Source organism: Rana temporaria, chromosome 2 (genome assembly GCF_905171775.1).
Source record: "Rana temporaria chromosome 2, aRanTem1.1, whole genome shotgun sequence".
NCBI lineage: Eukaryota > Metazoa > Chordata > Amphibia > Anura > Ranidae > Rana > Rana temporaria.
In genome coordinates this window covers 65392695-65411416 of record NC_053490.1, presented here as the reverse complement: position 1 = coordinate 65411416, position 18722 = coordinate 65392695, and the positions used below count along the sequence as shown (strand labels likewise).

At 43.3% G+C, this 18722-nt stretch overlaps 1 protein-coding gene across 2 annotated transcripts in view; it reads left to right on the top strand.

The window, feature by feature from the left end:
* The window catches only part of FNDC3A (fibronectin type III domain containing 3A), a 310643-nt gene that overhangs the window by 22798 nt on the left and 269123 nt on the right, over positions 1–18722 (top strand). The gene's annotated exons all lie outside the window — the stretch shown is intronic.

Sequence of the window (18722 nt, the reverse complement as noted above, 5' to 3'; positions counted from 1 at the left end):
TGTTTACTAGTCAGTAGAATTTAGATTTGTGTGTGCATGTGATGTCTCTGTTCTATGCAGACTGCAGCTGTGTAGCTAAAGCAGAGCCCAGACTTGTATTGCATATACCATTGGAAGGTTTTGTTATCTGTTCAATAAAAATACTCGTTGATCTTGTCAGAATTTATAGTTGTACACATTTCATATGTTAATGCAAGGGAACTAATCACACTTCCTATTTCCTATGTTGGACTACAGAACAGTTAGACTCATATGTTGTAGTTATGATGACCTTTTGGAGGAATTCAGTAGTTTGGCAAAAGACAAAATGACAGGATCGACACCAATTAGAAATGCTCTGTGTTTTTGGCACACACAAATAAATTTGGAGCTGTGTGCATGTCTGGCCCATTGAAGTATGTGCATGTATTGTAGAGCTGTACGGCATGGAGATATATATATAATTTTATTCCTTATATACACTTTAGGTGCTCCCGCTGCCGTTCTGGACATGCTTCTAGAATCGCTAACAACTCCTGAGAGTCGTGATTAATCGCTTTAGACATGGAATAGATTGCACCCTATAGTTTTATCACTGCTTGTGTAGCTCACACCATAAAAAGCCATTTGTTCACCTGTATTGCAATTGTGATAATATGATTGAGCTGATAAAAATGACCTGTGTGTACCTGCAGCAATGGTTATCACAAAAGGCTTCCATTTATCACGTAATCTAAATTGAATGAAAGCAAAACTTCTAAAGCACAAAAAAAGTTTACTTGGGGCTCGGTCACTCGAGCTATAGTCTCTGAAGAGTGATCCGCGTTTGGGTTGCTCTTTAGAAAGCATTTGATAGTAGTGTGCTGCAACTGCATGCCGTGCATGTGGTTATGGGACACTTGCAGAGCAGCAGGGGGTTAATTCCAGCCGTGGTCATGAAGCAAAGCATTGCAGCGTGTTTACACCCTCAGCTTCTGAAGCTAAAAGTGGAGCGGTTGTAGGGTGGTAAGAACCTTGTTGCTATGGGGTTTTACCCTCAACTGCTAGTGTGAGCAAGCCCTTAAGCTAGGTTCACACCTAGGCAGTGGGCATTTTCAGTTTTAAAAAAGAGCACTACAGTTTATTTAACTATGAGTCACGTTCACATCTGTGCGTTTTCAACAGGTGTGTGTTTTTTAGCAAGGGTTAGGGACTTTTTTGGCTGCAGCAGGTTGCGCTTTTGGTTCCCTAGAGATCAGTGGAATTGTATCAAAATGCAGTGCAAGAGTTTCTTTTGTGTTTTTACTGGTTTCTTCCACATGACATTGGACACTTCTCAAAAACATGTTTGCCTTATACATACCCACTTAATATAGATGAATATCTGTTCTACCTAACTTGGATTGTTGCATGTGGTTTGTTGTGCCAATAGAATGCATTTTTTTTATGCCCATGCTTTACCACGTCATTCCATGGTGCAAGCTGTTTAGAATAAGCGAATGAGCAAGCCTTTTACTGCTCCCATTGGGTAAAATTTACTTTTACAACATATCCCAATGAAGGAAAAAAGATATGCATTATAAATAACACATCAAAGAATTAGAATAAATGTTTTACAATTGTGCAGCACTACACTTAATGGGTCACTAAAGGAAAACTATTTTTTGTCTAAAATTAATGTCTGCAAAGTAGATAGACAGAATAGTGTAATGATTCTGTTAAACGAGTAAATACCTATTAAAGCGGATGTTCTGCCAAAAAAATAATATTAGGACACTTGCCTGTCCTGGAGTCCAGCGCCGTCCGCAGCAGAGGACGAGCAATCGCTCGTCACCCTGCTGCTCCCCCCTCCATCCACGCTGAGGGAACCAGGAAGTGAAGCACTCCGGCTTCACTGCCCGGTTCCCTATGGCGCATGCGCGAGTCGCGCCCGCCGATTGGCTCCCGCTGTGTGCTGGGAGCCGAGTGTTCCCAGCACACAACGGGGGGGGGGGGGGCGACGGGATGTGACGCAATGCCCGTCTTTTGCCCGTGAATGCCGGGCCGGAAGTGGGTGTAGTGGGACAGGTATCTGCACCCCCCTCCCCCCTAAAAGGTGTCAAATGTGACACCGGAGGGGGGGAGGGTGCTGATCAGCGCGACTTCACTTTTGGGTGGAGAACCGCTTTCAATTCCTTCATCTATATCACCTCCGGCGTTCTAGTTTCTGTTCTCTCATTCACTTCCTGGTTTTCATCATTCGTTCATGTAAGAACTACATTTCCCAGTATGAATTGCGGCACGCCCAGTAATTCACACCTCCTTGAAGTCTCCAACACGTAGAGAGCGTCCTGCCACACAGATGTAGTTCTCAGGAGGGGTGAGCACGTCACTGACCACCGCAGTAAAGCCTCCCTTTACGGTGGTTAGTAAAATCGGACAAGCAGGAAGTGAACAGAGAAGAAATAGAGCAACTCCTGAGCAAAAACGAACAACGAGGAAGTGAAAAGAGCAATGTCTGCAGGTAAAGGATGTTTATTATGATTTTTTTTCCCTTTACAACCCCTTTAATGTATAACTAAGGCCCCTTTCACACATGCGGACCATTTTGGCCATTTTTCATCCATCTGTTGACAGATGAAGAACAGATATCAATTCATCTTTATGGAAAAAACGATTTAAATGGATGATTATTTATTTACATCCACTTCCGTCAACATCTGTGTTTTTTGCACGAATCAAAGCCCTATTTTTCTTCAGCTTAAAAAAAAAAAAATGCATGAACAAAATGCCTCTGATGTAATATTGGATGATGTAAACTTCATCTGATTTTATTTTTAGGTTTCGAATTTCGATAAAGTGGAGAGGGATTAGAACACCTGTCAACATATATTGTTTTCTGTGCCCGTTAGCGAGATTCACTCTCTGTTTGTCCTGTTTACCATTATCATGGAAAATTCCAAATATTGGGTTGTACCCATAAAAGTAATTCCTTTAATTTGCAGGGGTTGCCTCTCACTTCCTGTTTAGCTATGGGACAGGAAGTGAAACAATGTCCTTAGTGCACTGTATGTATGGCAAAACCCTTCCACTTCAAATAATATTTATGGGGACCTCTTCCAAGACACCACCCTGGAAAAATGGCATGTGGGTTGGCTCACCCCTGAAATATGAGAGTATCATATGATCCAGCCAGGGAAATCCTCTGCCCGCCACCTCCACTCCACCCCTATTCTAATAGCTTCAATGCGTGTTTGCAATGACTGTATCTTGCCCCATCTTGGGAAAACTGTGTGTCCCAGATAGGTCCACCAATGCCTTCACACGTACACGTCCCTCTACCTCGTGTTGTCCAATCTATTGTAAACAAAAGTATTCTTTTCTGTTTGTAGCAGATCACTGATTTCCCACTGCTCCTTTTCTTGATGCATCCTAGCTACTACTTTGTTGAGTGGACACTTTTTTTTTTTCTCATTAAATTCTTACATCAAAGAATTAGGTCAGAGTTGCTATGTTTGGCCTGCATTGGAATAGAAATTTCTAAGGCAGTGGTCCCCAAAGTGCGGCCCCTTTGCTTGCTTTCATCCAGCCCCTGGGGCCACTATTTTATCCATTGACCCCAACTATGCGGCACAATTCCTACCAATAACACCTTCGATGGAGCACAGTTCCTCTCACTGACACCGGAGATGGGGCAATGTTTGCTCCCACTGATGCCAGGGCATTTTCTACTCCTGATGACTAGTCTGGCGCCCCTAAGGTCTGAAGGACAGTAAATTGGTCCTTTGTTTAGAAAGTTTGGAGACTCCCTTTCTAAGGGCATAGCTGGCTTGCATTTTGAGATGTTTATGAATTGCTTTGAGGTACATTTGCCTTTAGATTGACTTGTATGGTGGAAAAAAAAAAATATGTCATCGGTCAGAATCTTTTAAGGTAGCCATGCACAGGCAGAATTCTTCTTTTTCAAGCATTGTTTTAGCTGGTTATAGAACTGGGAAGTGCTTTGTTGAGCCACACATTGTATATGAGATAAGGGTTCCAGCAGTGGATTTGTTCCTTATGGAAGCAAGGATTGCGTGTATGCCAGTAGGAAGTAATAAGAAGTTATCAACATGTGAATACATTTCAACCTTCTAGATCATGGGTGCTCAACCTGTGACCCTTCAGCTGTTGCGGATCTACAGTTTCCATCATGCCTCTGTGTTTTGGAGTCATGCTTCTAACTATCAGCGGCTTACAATGCCTCATGGGACTTGTAGTTCTACCACAGCTGGAGGGCCATAGGTTGAGCACCCATGTTCTAGATAGTATTGTTATCCGTGCTGCACTTTTTTTTTTTGGCTGACTTCCACATCATCTATGCAATAAACGTTTAATAATGCGGGGAACACATTCAACCCCCATATGTGTTCAGAAAGGGAACAACTCAATTGAAAGACAAACTGAAATCTTTTAGGGGGGGAAGTAAAAATAAAAAACTAAAAACATGTGGTTGCATGTTAAGAATTAAGTAATCGCATTCAAACTCATGTTAAAGCGGAGCTTCACCCTAAAGTGGAACTTCCGCTCATCGGATTCTTCCCCCCTCCGGTGCCACAATTGGCACCTTTCGAGGGGAGGGGGGTGCAGATACCGGTCTAAGACGGGTATCTGCACCCACTTCCAGCATAGACTCTGCATGTAGTGCGTCAGTCCCCCCCCCCCCCCCCGTTGTGTTCTGGGAAACGCACGGCTCCCAGAACACAGCGTGGAACAGTGAGGACGGCGCAGCACGACTCGCATATGCGCAGTAGGGAACCGGGCAGTGAAGCCGCAATGCTTCACTTCCTGGTTCCCTCACCGGTGATGGCGATGGGGGCAGCCGAGAGACAATCGATTGCTCGTCTTCTGCTGCAGACGTCGCTGGACTCCAGGACAGGTAAGTGTCCATTTATTAAAAGTCGTCAGCTGCAGTATTTGTAGCTGTTGGCTTTTAATATATTTTTTTTTTATTATTTTTTTTACGGCGGAGCTCCGCTTTAAATAGGAGTCAGTATACACCTGCTATCATTATTTAAATTGCCTCTGATTAACCCCAAATAAAGTTCAGCTGTTCTAGTGGGTCTTTTCTGACATTTTCTTGGTCGCATCCCACAGCAAAAGCTATGGTCTGCAGAGAGCTTCCAAAGCATCAGAGGGATCTCATTGTTAAAAGGCATCAGTCAGGAGAAGGGTACAAAACATTTTCCAAGGCATTAGATATAACATGGAACACAGTGAAGACAGTGATCATCAAGTGAAGAAAATATGGCACAACATTGACATTACTCAGAACTGGACATCCTTTCAAAAGTGAAAAAGACGGGAAGAAAACTGGTCAGGGAGGCTGCCAAGAGGCCTACAGTAACATAAAGGAGCTGCAGGAATATCTGGCAAGTACTGGCTGTGTGGTACATGTGACAACAATCTCCTGTATTCTTTTTCATATGTCTGGGCTATGGGGTAGAGTGGAAGCCTTTTCTTATGATGAAAAACATCCAAGCACGGCTAAATTTTGCAAAAACACATCTGAAGTCTCCCAAAAGCATGTGGGAAAATGTGTTATGGTCTGCGGAAACCAAGGTTGAACTTTTTTTTTAGCCATAATTCCAAAAGATTTGTTCGGAGCAAAAACACTGCACATCCCCAAAATAACACCATACCCACCATGAAGCATGGTGGTGGCCGCACCATGCTTTTGGGGCTGTTTTTCTTTAGCTGGAACAGGGACCCTAAGCCTTGTACACACAATCCGATTGTTAACAGGGGATTGTCTGACAGACTTGTCCTAAAATCTGACCGTTGGTATGCTCCTTTTGACAATTTTTGTCCAACTTTCGGCCAACAAATGTTGGATGACATGCTAGTAAATTTTCGGTGGACACAAATCTGTCACACAAAAGTCGAAAGTACAAACACGCATGCATGGAATCCATGCTCACCAAACATGGAATTAGCAGAAGGGGCCCAAAGGGTGGCGCTCAAGAGCTGAAATTCCTTGTACTACATTCGTGTTTGTGGCACGAAAAATTGTGCGACGTTAGTATGCAAGACCAGATCCAAGCACACGCCCTTTTAACAAAAATCAGACGCTCGGTTGGCCAACAATCGTATCATGTGTACGAGGCTATAGTCAAGGTAGAGGGAATTATGAACAGTTCCAAATACCAGTCGATATTGGCACAAACGTTTTGCTAGAAAGCTGAACGTGAAGAGGAACTTCATCTTTTAGCATTACAACGACTCAAATCAACAAAAAATGGCTTCACCAGAAGAATAAAGTCTTGGAATTGCCCAACCAGAGCCCAGACCTGAATCCGTTTTAAAATCTGTGGGGTGCACAGGAGATGCTCTCGCAATCTGACAGATTTGGAGTGTTTTTGCAAAGAAGAGTGGGCAAATATTGCCAAGTCAAGATGTGCCATGCTGATGAACTCGTACCCAAAAAAGACTGAGTGCTGTAATAAAATCGAAAGGCGCTTCAACAAAGTTTTAAGGGCGTGCACACTTATGCAACCATATTATTTTAGAACTAATTTGTATATTATTATATTATTTTAGTGCATTTTTTCTTCCCTTCACCTATTAAAGATTTCAATTTGTTGTTAAAAGGTGGAAAAAGTTCTGACATGATTTATCTTTGTCTCCTTCTAAAAAAAAAAAAAAAAAAAGATCACCGAAACCTGACATTTTACCAGGGGTGTGTAGACTTTTTATATCCACTGTATATACTTATTGGCTCACAAATAATATACTCCTCCTGAGCTGTCACCTTGTTTTCATTCAACCCCCCTACTGGATTTAATAAAAAAAAATCTACTAGTGTGTTCTAGACTTTGGGGTCAGCTTGTATTGCAGAAGTCTACATATAATGTACAGTGCATCTGGAAAGTATTCACATCAGTATTTCCACATTTTATGTTGCAGCCTTATTCCAAAATTTTAATTTTGAGGAAAATAATGAATTAAATCATAATGACAATGTGAAAAAAGTTTGTTTTGAAATGTTTGCAAATTTATTAAAAATAAAAAAAAGGAAAAAAACATCTCGTACAGAAGTATTCACAGCTTTAGTTGTCACACTTAAAATTTAGCACAGGTGTTTTTTTTTTTTTAATGATGTCACAATGTATAGTATAAGATTTCCTATCATCTGTGCCCAGTCTTGCCACAAAGAGTTAATCCAACTCTGAGCAATTTTCTTTTTTTCAGTGAGATAAATGGGAGAAAACTTTTGTCCGTTCTTCCCCCTTGCTGTGAATGACAGGTTATTTACATATCTCATGCACTAGCCTGAGACAGGCATTATTTTATAATTCCCACCCCCACTCCTTTTCTGAAGTCATGTGGTTACTTTTCTGTATTTTGACTGGATGTTAGTGATCATAGCAGAATTCAGTGTAAGAAATACACAGGCAAAAATGCATGTTGACAAGGGGAGTGTAGAGGTGGGCGGGGAGTCTACTGACTTCATGACTCCACCCACCGAACTCCAGACAACAGGCCCACCCACAGAATCTGCAGTTTTTTAGTTCTTATAACAGACAGACAGACAGACGGGAGACATTTGACAGGTAAGGATTCATGCAGGAGGCATGTATATCCGTATAGATATGGCAGTAGTTTAGAAAGCATGAGAGTGAGTTTACATCCACTTTAATTGGAGTCCACCTGTGGTAAATTCAGTTGATTGGGCATGATTTGGAAAGGCACACACCTATCTATATAATGTCCCACACTTAACAGTGTATGTCAGAGCACAGACCAAGCCATGAAGTTCAAGGAATTGTCTGTAGACCTCTAATGCTGGCCATACACTATACAAAAACAGTTAATGGGCAAAAGATCGATAATCGTTGGGACGTTTTTGAGCCGAAAAAAAACTAAGGACAAGTTTGTGTTTCCAGTCCGAACTGTCTGCACTAGGTATATGTAAGAAAAAAAAAAAACTAACCAAATTTTTATTTGTATACATTGAACGATTTATCGGTCATTACATGATGGCACTATTGTTTGCGCTTACGGCCGAACGTTCATTTTTCGAAAATGGGTTCGGCCGATTTTTCGTATAGTGTATGGCCAGCATTGGACAGGATTGTATCGAGGTACAGATCTGGGGAAGGGTAGAGAAACCTTTCTGCAGTATTGAAGGTCCCAATGAACACAGTGTTCTCCATCATCCGTGAATGGAAGAAGTCTGAAACCACCAGGTCTTTTCCTAGAGCGAGCCACCCAGCCAAACTGAGCAATCGGGGGAGAAGTGCCTTAGTCAGGGAGGTGACCAAGAACCTGATGGTCACTCTGACAGAGCTCCAGTGTTTCTCTGGTGGAGTGCTGCAGAGATGGTTGTTCTTCTGGAAGGTTCTCCTCTCTCCACAACCAGGCCTGTATGGTAGAGTGGCCAGACGGAAACCACTCCTTAGTAAAGGGAACATGGCAGCCCGCTTGGTTTGCCAAAAGGCACCTGAAGGACTCTTAGACCATGATGAAACAAAGATGGAACTCTTTGGCCTAAATGGCAAGCATAATGACTGGAGGAACCCAGGCACCGCTCATCACCTGGCCAGTACCATCCCTAAAGTGAAGCATGGTGATAGCTGCATTATGCTGTGGGGATGTTTTTCAGCGGCAGGAACTGGGAGACTAGTCGGGGTCTAGGAAAAGACGAATGCAGCAATGTGCAGAGACACTCTTGAGGAAAACCTGCTCCAGAGCCATTTGGACCTCAGACTGGGGTGAAGGTTACTCTTCCAACCCTTTTAAAGGGAGTGCTCCTAATCTCAGCTTGTCGCTTGTATAGAAGACGCCTATCCACAGAAGCAATAAATCAGATTCCAATCTCTCCACCATGGCTAAGACCAAAGAGCTGTCCAAGGATGTCAGGGACAAGATTGTAGACCTACACAAGGCTAGAATGGGCTACAAGACAATCGCCAAGTTGCTTGGTAAGAGGGTGAGAACAGTTGGCGTGATTATTTGCGATTTGGAAGAAACCCAAAATAACTGTTAATCTCCCTCAGTCTGGGGCTCCATGCAAGCTCTCACCTCATGGAGTTTCAATGATCATGAGAATGGTGAGGAATCGGCCCAGAACTACACAGGAATATCTTGTCAATGATTTCAAGGCAGCTGGGACCATAGTTGCCAATAAAACAATTGGTAACGCACTATGCCATGAAGGACTGAAATCCTGCAGGGCCCGCAAAGGCCCCCTGCTCAAAAAAGCACATGTACAGGCTCATCTGAAGTTTGCTAGTGAACACCTGAATGATTCAGAGGAGAACTGGGTGAGTGTTGTGATCAGATGAGACCAAATTCTAGCACTTTGGCATCAACTCAACGTGTTTGGAGGAAAATTAATGCTGCCTATGACCCCTAAGAACACCATCCCCACTGTCAAACATGGAGGTGGCAACATTATGCTTTGGGGGTGTTTTTCTGCTTAGGGGACAGGACAACTTCACTGCATCAAAAGGGCCATTGACAAGGCCATGTACCATCATATCTTGGGTGAGGACCTCCTTCCCTCAGCCATGGCATTGGAAATGGGAAACCTTCCCCTCCTTCCCCCCCCCCCCTTTTTTTTTTTCGTTCTGACGTTTTGATGTTTGCTGTACATATTCCACTTAAGTAACCTTAGGCCAGTAATGTAAGGATGAAGCTTCAACTGTTTAATAAGTAGACTTACTTAACGGATATATAAGTATGGTATATTAGGCTTCAAGTTTTGTTAAGAGTTATTCTACCTCTTGATTGATCGATATAAGAATGTTGCAATTTATCCACCAAGGTTACAACGTGCTCATTATATGACATTTTCAAGATGATATGCTTGTGAAAGAATTTATTCCTTAATTGTAATGTATCCATGTTATACCGTTTGACCAATTCTTTGACAATTACAAATAAAGATATTTGACAAGGAAATGGGTCGTGGATGGGTATTCCAGCATGGCAATGACTCAAAACACACGGCCAAGGCAACAAAGGAGTGGTTCAAGAAGCACATTAGGGTCCTGGAGTGGCCTAGCCAGTCTCCAGACCTTAATCCCATAGAAAATATGTAGAGGGAGCTGAAGATTTGAATAACCAAAGGTCGGCCTTGGAAACAATAATGACTTGGAGAAAATATGCAAAGAGGAGTGGGACAAAATCCCTCCTGAGATGTGTGCAAACCTGGTGGTCAACTACAAGAAATGTCTGACCTCTGTGATTGCCAACAAGGGTTTTACCACCAAATACTAAGCCATGATCTGTGAAGGGGTCAAATACTTATTTCACTCAATAAAATGCAAATCAATTTATAACCTTTTTGAAATGCGTTTTTTTTTTTTTGTTATTCTGTCTCTCACTGTTAAAATAAACCTACTATTAAAATTATAGACTGATCGTTTCTTTGTCAGTGGGTAAAAATTGGCAGGGGATCAAATACTTTTCCCCTCACTGTATGATATTTTTATTTTTATTTTTTTTTATAAATTTTGCAAAGATTTTAAACAAAATTCCTTCACGTTGTCATTTATGGGGTATTGTTTGTAGAATTTTGAGGAAAATAATTAATTTAATCCACTTTGGAATAAGTCTGTAACATAACAAAATGTGGAAAAAGTGAAGCGCTGTGACTACTTACTGGATGCACTGTTTATAGTGCTTTAAGCAGCTGTACAGCTTGTATAAGGCTCCATTCACATCTAGGTGGACGAAATCGCGGCGTTTTGTCAAGCGAATTGCGGCGGCAAATAGCGGCGTTTTGTACCGCGATTTGCGGCGACAAAACGCTGCGATTGTCCGCCTAGATGTGCCCCTAGGATGTGCCCCTCTATGGAGATGGTCCCCGATCGCCGAAAGCCGCCTGAAAAAAAGGTCCGGGACCTTTTTTCAGGCGGCAGGCGACCGGCGTCCGGCGTTCGGCGTGGAGATGTGAACCATCTCCATAGAGGGCAATGTGTTTCCAGCCCTCTGGCGGCAGCGGTGTCACACTACAGGCGACAAAACGCCTCGGTGTGAATGGGGACTAAGGGCAAAGGCATTGTTTGGCGTCCTATGATCTTTTTGAAGGGTATATAATATCTGATATCCCTGATGCTCTTCTTCTGGGGTCTCCTGTCCGCGCTCCAGGCCTCTCATCGTTGTCGGGTGCCTCGCTTTAGTGTCACAGGATTTGTTTGACAGCAACGGGAGCCAATGGCTCCCGCTGCTATCAATCTATCCAATGAGGAGAGAGACAGCGGCTTGGCTCGTGCAAATCGCTAGAATGCATTAAAGTAAAAAACACTAATTCTTTAAAACCATTTTAATCTATCCATTCTTATATGTGCTTCTACTGTGGAGGCTCTGGCATATAACATCTGATAGTCTTGTAGTTGCACATTACTTAGAATACTTAGCATGCATGCCCTAAAAACCCACAAACTTTTCTTGTGGTTTTGGTTTAGCAGAAATGGTGTCAGTTTTAACTGCTGTATGTTTTCACAAAAAGTGGAAAACCTCCTTCTAGAGATATTGATGGCAATAAAACCCTGCTCTGTTAGAAAATGTGTTTTTTATTGCTGCCTGTGTCCCTATGAGGAATGTTTTCCGGTTCTGTCTGACAGCCATTAAATTGTAAATAAATGTATTTATTTATTTATTGTTTGTACTTCTGTCTGACACATATATATATATATATATATATATATATATATATATATATATATATATATATATATATATATATATATATATATATAATATAGTAAGGGGTTAGCTCGGTAGCGGGGGGGTGTGACCCCCTGGATCGGTTCACTACACACTGATTTATACACAGAAACAGCCGAAGACGGTTGAAAGCAAAGATTTTGGTTTATCCTTCCATCTTGCTGGAAACAATTGCAAGCATCCAAACAGCATAAACAAAATCAAACATAAAATAAACCCTGGCCACTTAGGGCGTCTACCTTCACCACACAGGAACCTATCTATGGAGTCTGGCACAGCCTAGTGCTGGGCAGACACTGCTGGTCCTACAGCAGAAAACAATAGTCTCTTTTTGATTTTTATCACACAGAAAACCAACAGCACCTCACCTCTTCTGAAGTATTTCTGCTCACTGCTTTCCTTCACTCAGAAAGCCTCAGGATGCAGCAATCAGTAGTAATCCTCTGGATTACTTATAGAGGCCTTAATTGCCTCGTTCTGAACAGCTGAAGTTTTCCAACGCCCTTAAATCTTTCTGGCTGCTTCTGCAGTCGACACCTGATAATAATTGGTATATTGTCTAAACAAGGCAGAAATGTATCTCCCGTCTGTGACAACACTCACAGATTTACCTGACTTCCTGTCACAATATATACAGTTTTGTTCAAAATTATTCAACCCCCCAATGCTGTAAAGGGTTTTAGGGAATTTAGTGTACATTTGTAATGGTATTCAGAATGAAATCCTACAAGGACTTCTTAAAGAACCATATGCAACTAAAATGACATCAATTGGTTTTGTAATACAGTAGTAAATGTTTCTTTTGTGAATTCTTCATTTACACAATTATTCAACCCCTTAAAGACTACCACTCTGAAGAACAATCAGGTATTGAAAACACCTGTGGATGTCAGGGAGCAGCAATAAAGCCTAATAAGAACCATTTAGGCAGCTTTAAAATGACTGTGATACTCGGCTCCTTCTAGACATTTACTGGTGTGGTTACAAACATGGGGAAGTCAAGAGAATGGTCGGGGAAGACAAGAGAAGAGGTGATTACTCTTCACAGGAAGGGCAATGGCTATAAAAAGATTGCAAAGATGTTAAACATACCAAGAGACACCATAGGAAGCATCATTCGCAAATTCAAGGCAAAGGGCACTGTTGAAATGCTACCTGGTCGTGGCAGAAAGAAGATGCTGACTTTGACTGCTGTGCGCTACCTGAAGCGTAGAGTGGAGAAAAGTCCCTGTATGACTGCTGAGGAACTGAGAAAAGATTTGTCAGATGTGGGTACTGAAGTTTCTGCTCAGACAATATGGCGCACACTGCGTAATGAAGGCCTCCATGCCAGAACTCCCAGGCGCACCCCCTTGCTGTCTCCAAAGAATAAGAAGAGTCGACTGCAGTATGCCAAAAGTCATGAGGACAAACCACAGAAGTTTTGGGATTGTGTTCTGTGGACTGATGAAACAAAACTGTACCTATCCTACCTTTTATGCACTTACCTGTAAATGAAACTGTGGACACTAAGACAATCTTGCAATTATTTGATCTTCAGTAGGATTTTATAACTAAGAATCCTATATAGTCGAATTCGTTTTTCCATTAAAGGGGTTGTAAAGGTTCATGTTTTTTCACCTTATTGCTCTTCCTTTGCCTCGGCTCTTCATTGGATAGATTGATAGCAGCGCAGCTATTGGCTCGTGCTGCTGTCAATCAAATCCAATGATGTGGGGGGTGGGCCGAGTCCTGTACTGGCAGCTATGGACGCCAAATACAGGACGCGGGAGCGCGCCCACAGAGTGCTTCCCAGAGGGGGTTATATGGGGTGGGGAGGAGCAGAGAGAGCCTCTGGGGGACCCCAGGAAACACAGTTCGAGGCCACTTTGTGCAAAACGAACTGCACAGTGGAGGCAAGTATGACATGTGTTTTTTTTATTTAATTTAATTTTTTTTTTTTTTAATTCGAACATTTTACAACCACTTTAACCTTTTTTTATTTTTAATCCTTTTTTTGAACCTTGGTAAATGCCTTGTTGGAATGTTTCTCGACATGCTTGGGAACGTCGTTGACTTTGAGTGGATATTTTCTTGTAGTGATTAGCATGAAAATAAAATGTAATTTTTGAGCTTTCCTATTGATTAACCCTACTTATCCCCCCCCCCCCCCCCCCCCCCCCTAGTTGGAAGAATGTCAGCTAATCAAATTTTCGTTGCTGTGGAAATGAGAGCAGAGATTGAAGTATGCAGCGCGCTCTCCATTTCAGTATGATTCATGCTTTTGGCCTGGGGCAGAAGAGGTCTGTGTGGCTAGAGTGGCTTTGTTAGAGACACGTAAACAGGCATACGTTGGTGCTTGATTAGTCAATATTAGTCCTTTTGGTGCAGGGTTTGACTACACAAGACTGATTGATTTTGTTTAAAACCTAGCAGCAGTTCTCTTTATATGGTTTGCTATGGAGGTGTTCCATTTTGATATCTTTGTGTCCTAAAATCTTCTTTCCTCTTTCTTCTTCTTCTTCTTCTTCCCTTTTAACAGTTTTCTGTTGTGATAGTTCTTGGCCTACTTATTTTAAAATCCTTGTTGGTCTCCCCAGGTGGCTAGTGTGTGCCCTTAAAGTGGTTCTAAAGCAGGGATATGCAATTAGCGCACCTCCAGCTGTTGCAGAACTACAAGTCCCATGAGGCATTGCAAGCCACAAGCATGACACACAGAGGCATGATGGGACTTGTAGTTTTGCAACAGCTGGAGGTCCGCTAATTACATATCCTTCTAAAGCCTCATGGTTTTCTAGCTTAAAAAACCTTCTGTGCTGCAGTACCCCCACCCCCATTCTTATTTAAGCCCAATCTTATCCAGCGATGCGCACGAGAGCAGCCACTCTTGCTGCTGTCTCCCTCCGTATTGGTCAGATTGCTGGCATTGGCTGCTACTGCTGTCCCTCAGATGCTGTGATGAGGGAGTGGGGCGGGGTCCAGTTGTCCTGTCTGTGACAAATGACGCAGACTAGGCGGCTCGGGAGTGAGCATACACCGCTTGCCGAAGAGGGGCCTGGAACGCCTGCAGGGGACCCCAGAAAAGAAGGATCGGAGTTGCTCTGTGAAAAAACTTTGCACAGAGCAGGTAAGTATAACATGTTTGTTATTTTAGCAGCTTAAAGAGGAGCTACAGTCTGTGGCGGTGTAAAAATATTGTAGCTGCTGACTTTTAATGTAAGGTCACTTGCCTGTCCATGCATCCCACAATGATAGCACTGGGTGCAGGCGTCAGTATTGTCTTCTGGGACCTGTGTGTGTCCCAGAAGGCAATGGGGGAAGGAGGAGGGGCTGGAAATGCACATAGATTTTACATGGAAGTGGGTACCTGTCAAAGCCCCCCACCCCAAAAAAGTGCCAAATGTGGGGGAGGGTATGAACAAGCAGAGCTTCTCCTTTTGGGTGGAGCTCTGCTTTAAATATCACTTTAAAGCGGGGGTTCACCCTATCGACGGGAAAAAAAAAAAAAAAATTTCTTTTACCTTTAAATCAGGCATTGTAGCGCGAGCTACAGTATGCCTGTCCCGAATTTTTTCCCCCCATACTCACCTTGTAGTCGTCCATCGAAGATACCGGGGAATGGGCGTGCCTCTGGAGACGGAGGATGATTGACGGCCGGCTCTGGCGCGTCACGCTTCTCCGGAAATAGCCGAAATAGGCTTGGTCTTCACGACGCGTGCGCATAGCCTGTGCGCACGCGCCGTGAAGAGCCGAGACCTACTCAGGCTGTCTTCGGGGAGAGTGACGTGCCAGGGCCGGCCGTCAATCATCCTCCCTCTCCATAGGCACGCCCATTCCCCGCGGGAGCCGAAATCTACGATGGACGACTACGAGGTGAGTACGGGGTTAAAAAAATCGGGACAGGCATACTGTAGCTCGCGCTACAATGCCTGTCTCGATGGTAACATCAAGTACGAGAGGGTGAACTACCGCTTTAATAAACATGCCAATGATTTTCATCTGAACTTGATGGACTTCTGTGTTTTTTTTCAAAAGATTTTGTACAACCCTTGCCTCCTGTCCTGTAACCCTGTCTCTGATGGAACCCATCAGAATATTAGCATGCATTAAAAAGGGAATTTACTCCAGAGATAAAACGATAATGCTGCCACTTTTATAAAAAAGTGTGTTTCTTCTTTCAGTCTGTCCCACCCACAGTCTCAGGCTCCTCAGTCCCCATCCCCACGCTTGCCTGTCGGTGTGTCCCTGCTCCCTCTGCACACTACTTCTGCGGTGTCGACAATCAAAAACGACCACAACTGTAGATGCGAATTGGAAGTATCCCATATGGACAGATTCTCAGATAAAACCAGTGGAATTAAATCGTATGTATATTTATTGGATGATTTGGTAAAGTAAATAATGGACAAACATATAATATAATATAATATATATATATATATATATATATATATATATATATATATATTTCTTTTTTTAAATCTTTCCTCAAATTGCTGGAGCGGTTTATTCATCAATAACACCACTTGTGACAGTACCTTTTAGAAGCGGTCAGATGGTAACAGGCTACGTAAAGCAATGCTACGGTGGAGGTAAGGACAACAGCCTCTCACCCTTTCTCCTCCTTTTGGCCTGCACTCCACCACCCTGCACTCCACCACCCTGCACTCCACCACCCTGCACTCCAAGCCTCTTTCTGGACCCGTGTCTTCTGAGCGCATGACGTCACGCTTGGACGTTCTCTTCTGCCGACTCCTGATAGTGGTTGTTCCTGCTGCCTTTTGGTTTCCGTTCCTCCACAGCCGCCTCGCTGCCCATCCCCGGAGCTATTGTTCAGAGTACCCATCCTGCCATCCGGCCTTTATGAGCAATTTGTCTTCACTTTCCAGCAGAACTTGACGGATCCATTAACCACCTACCACCGCAGCATTGCTTCACATATCCTTTTACCACCTGACCTATTTTTTTAGGCTCCTTTCACACTGAGGCCGTTTTCAGGTGTTTTAGTGCTAGAAATGACGCCTGAAGCGGTGGAGCTCTGCTTTAAATATCACTTTAATAAACATGGCAATGATTTGCATCTGAACTTGATGGATTTTTGTGTGGTGTTTTTTTTTTTTTTTTTTCAAAAGATGTTGTACAACCCTTGCCTCCTGTCCTGTAACCCTGTCTCTGATACATTGCCACAGCAACCGACTGTTATGCCGCCCAAATGTGAAAGCCCAAGTGCTTTCACACCGGGGAGGTGCACTTGCAGGACGTTCGAAAAAGTCCGGCAAGTAGCCTCTTTGGGGCGGTTTGGGAGCGATGTATACAGCTCTCAACAAAAAGACAGCTCTCCTTCCTTAATCTCCTCCCCCTAGTGCTTTCTTCTGGCTAAAATAAAAACACTTGAAACTTGATTTCACATGTAATATGCTTCTAAAACTCTTGTAGTATGCTTGGAAGACTCTCAAATAACGCCTGAAATTGCTCTGCTCAGGTGTCAACAGGGCCTAAAGTAGCAGCAGCACCAGACAGATGAGGTCATAACTGCTATTCTGCTCTTGTTTATTAGTATAATTTCTAGTTGCCAGATTTGCACGTGGCACACCTGATTCGGCTCCAGTCTGAGTGCTGATGTACAGGGGATTGCAAGATATAAATGTCAAGTCTCGGGACCTTAACCCAGCTGCATTAGAAAAATTTAATTAAAGGGGTTGTAAATGTAAAAGTTTTTTTTTTACCTTAATGCATCCTATGCATTAAGGTAAAAAAACATCTGACCGCACCGCCCCCCTCCCGAGCCCCTGTTTTACTTACCTCACCCATCGAAAGTCCCGGGCGCGTCCTCGTCATCCTGTTCGGTGCCCAGCCTGGCCGTTGATTGGCTAGGCTGGGCGGATTGATAGCAGCGCAGCCATTGGCTGGCGCTGCTGTCAATCACAGCGGATGCCGCGGCGGGGCTGAGTGATACAGTCGGCCGCTATGGCCGCCTCTGTATCACGGGAACGCGCTCGCAAAAGCTTTCCACAATGCGAGGGAGCTCGCATGAAGGTGGAAAGCTTTTGCGAGGAGGAGCAGAGACAGCCGCCGAGGGACCCCAGAAGACACGGATCGGGGCCACTTTGTGCAAAACAAACTGCACAGCGGAGGTAAGTATAACATGTTTGTTATTTCTAAACCAAAAAAATCTTGCCTTTAGTGTTCCTTTTAAGTATTATGAGAAATAAATGATTAATTAATGAATACAGAGGTGCATTTGTGTTTTTATTAACCACTTGATCACCGCCCTATAGACGAAACTAGTCTACAAGGCGGTTCCTTAACTCTGGGAGGACGTCAATGGACGTCCTCCCAGAATCGCGCTCCCGTGCGCCCCCTGGGGCGCGCACACGGGAATGTCTGTGACCGCCGGGTCCTCTGGACCCGGCGCATCATGGATCACGGTAAATCGCCACTGATCACTTGTAAACAAACCGGCGTCATGAGAAGAGAGGGGAGAGAGCGGATGCAGCACGAGTGCTGTGGGCTGGATCTGTGACAAATGCAGTCACAGATCCAGCCATCCATCTCTGCTCAACCATCCCTGCCCCATAACAATACTCTGCAACATAACCAAACTGTGCAATACTCTGCAATACCCCACAATACTCTGCAATACCCCACAATACTCTGCAATACCCTGCAACGTCGCCTATGGGGATTTTTAGGTAGCGAAGTTTGGCGCCATTCCACTAGCGTGTGCAATTTTGAAGGGTGACATGTTGGGTATCTATTTACTCGGGGTAACTTCATCTTTCACATTATGCAAAAGAATGAAGAAAAAATACTAAATTTGCTAAATGTTATAACAGAAACAAAGAAAATTTTTTTTTACAGAATTTTCAGTCTTTTTTTCTCTTATAGCGCAAAAAATTTAAAACCAAACGGTGATTAAATACCACCAAAAGAAAGCTCTATTTGTGTGAATAAAAGGACGAAAATTTAATTTGGGTACAATGTTGTATGACTAAGTAATTGTCATTCAAATTGTGAGAGCACCGAAAGCTGAAAATTGGTCTGGTTATTAATTGGGTTTACGTGCCTGGTGGTCAAGTGGTTAAAGGGAC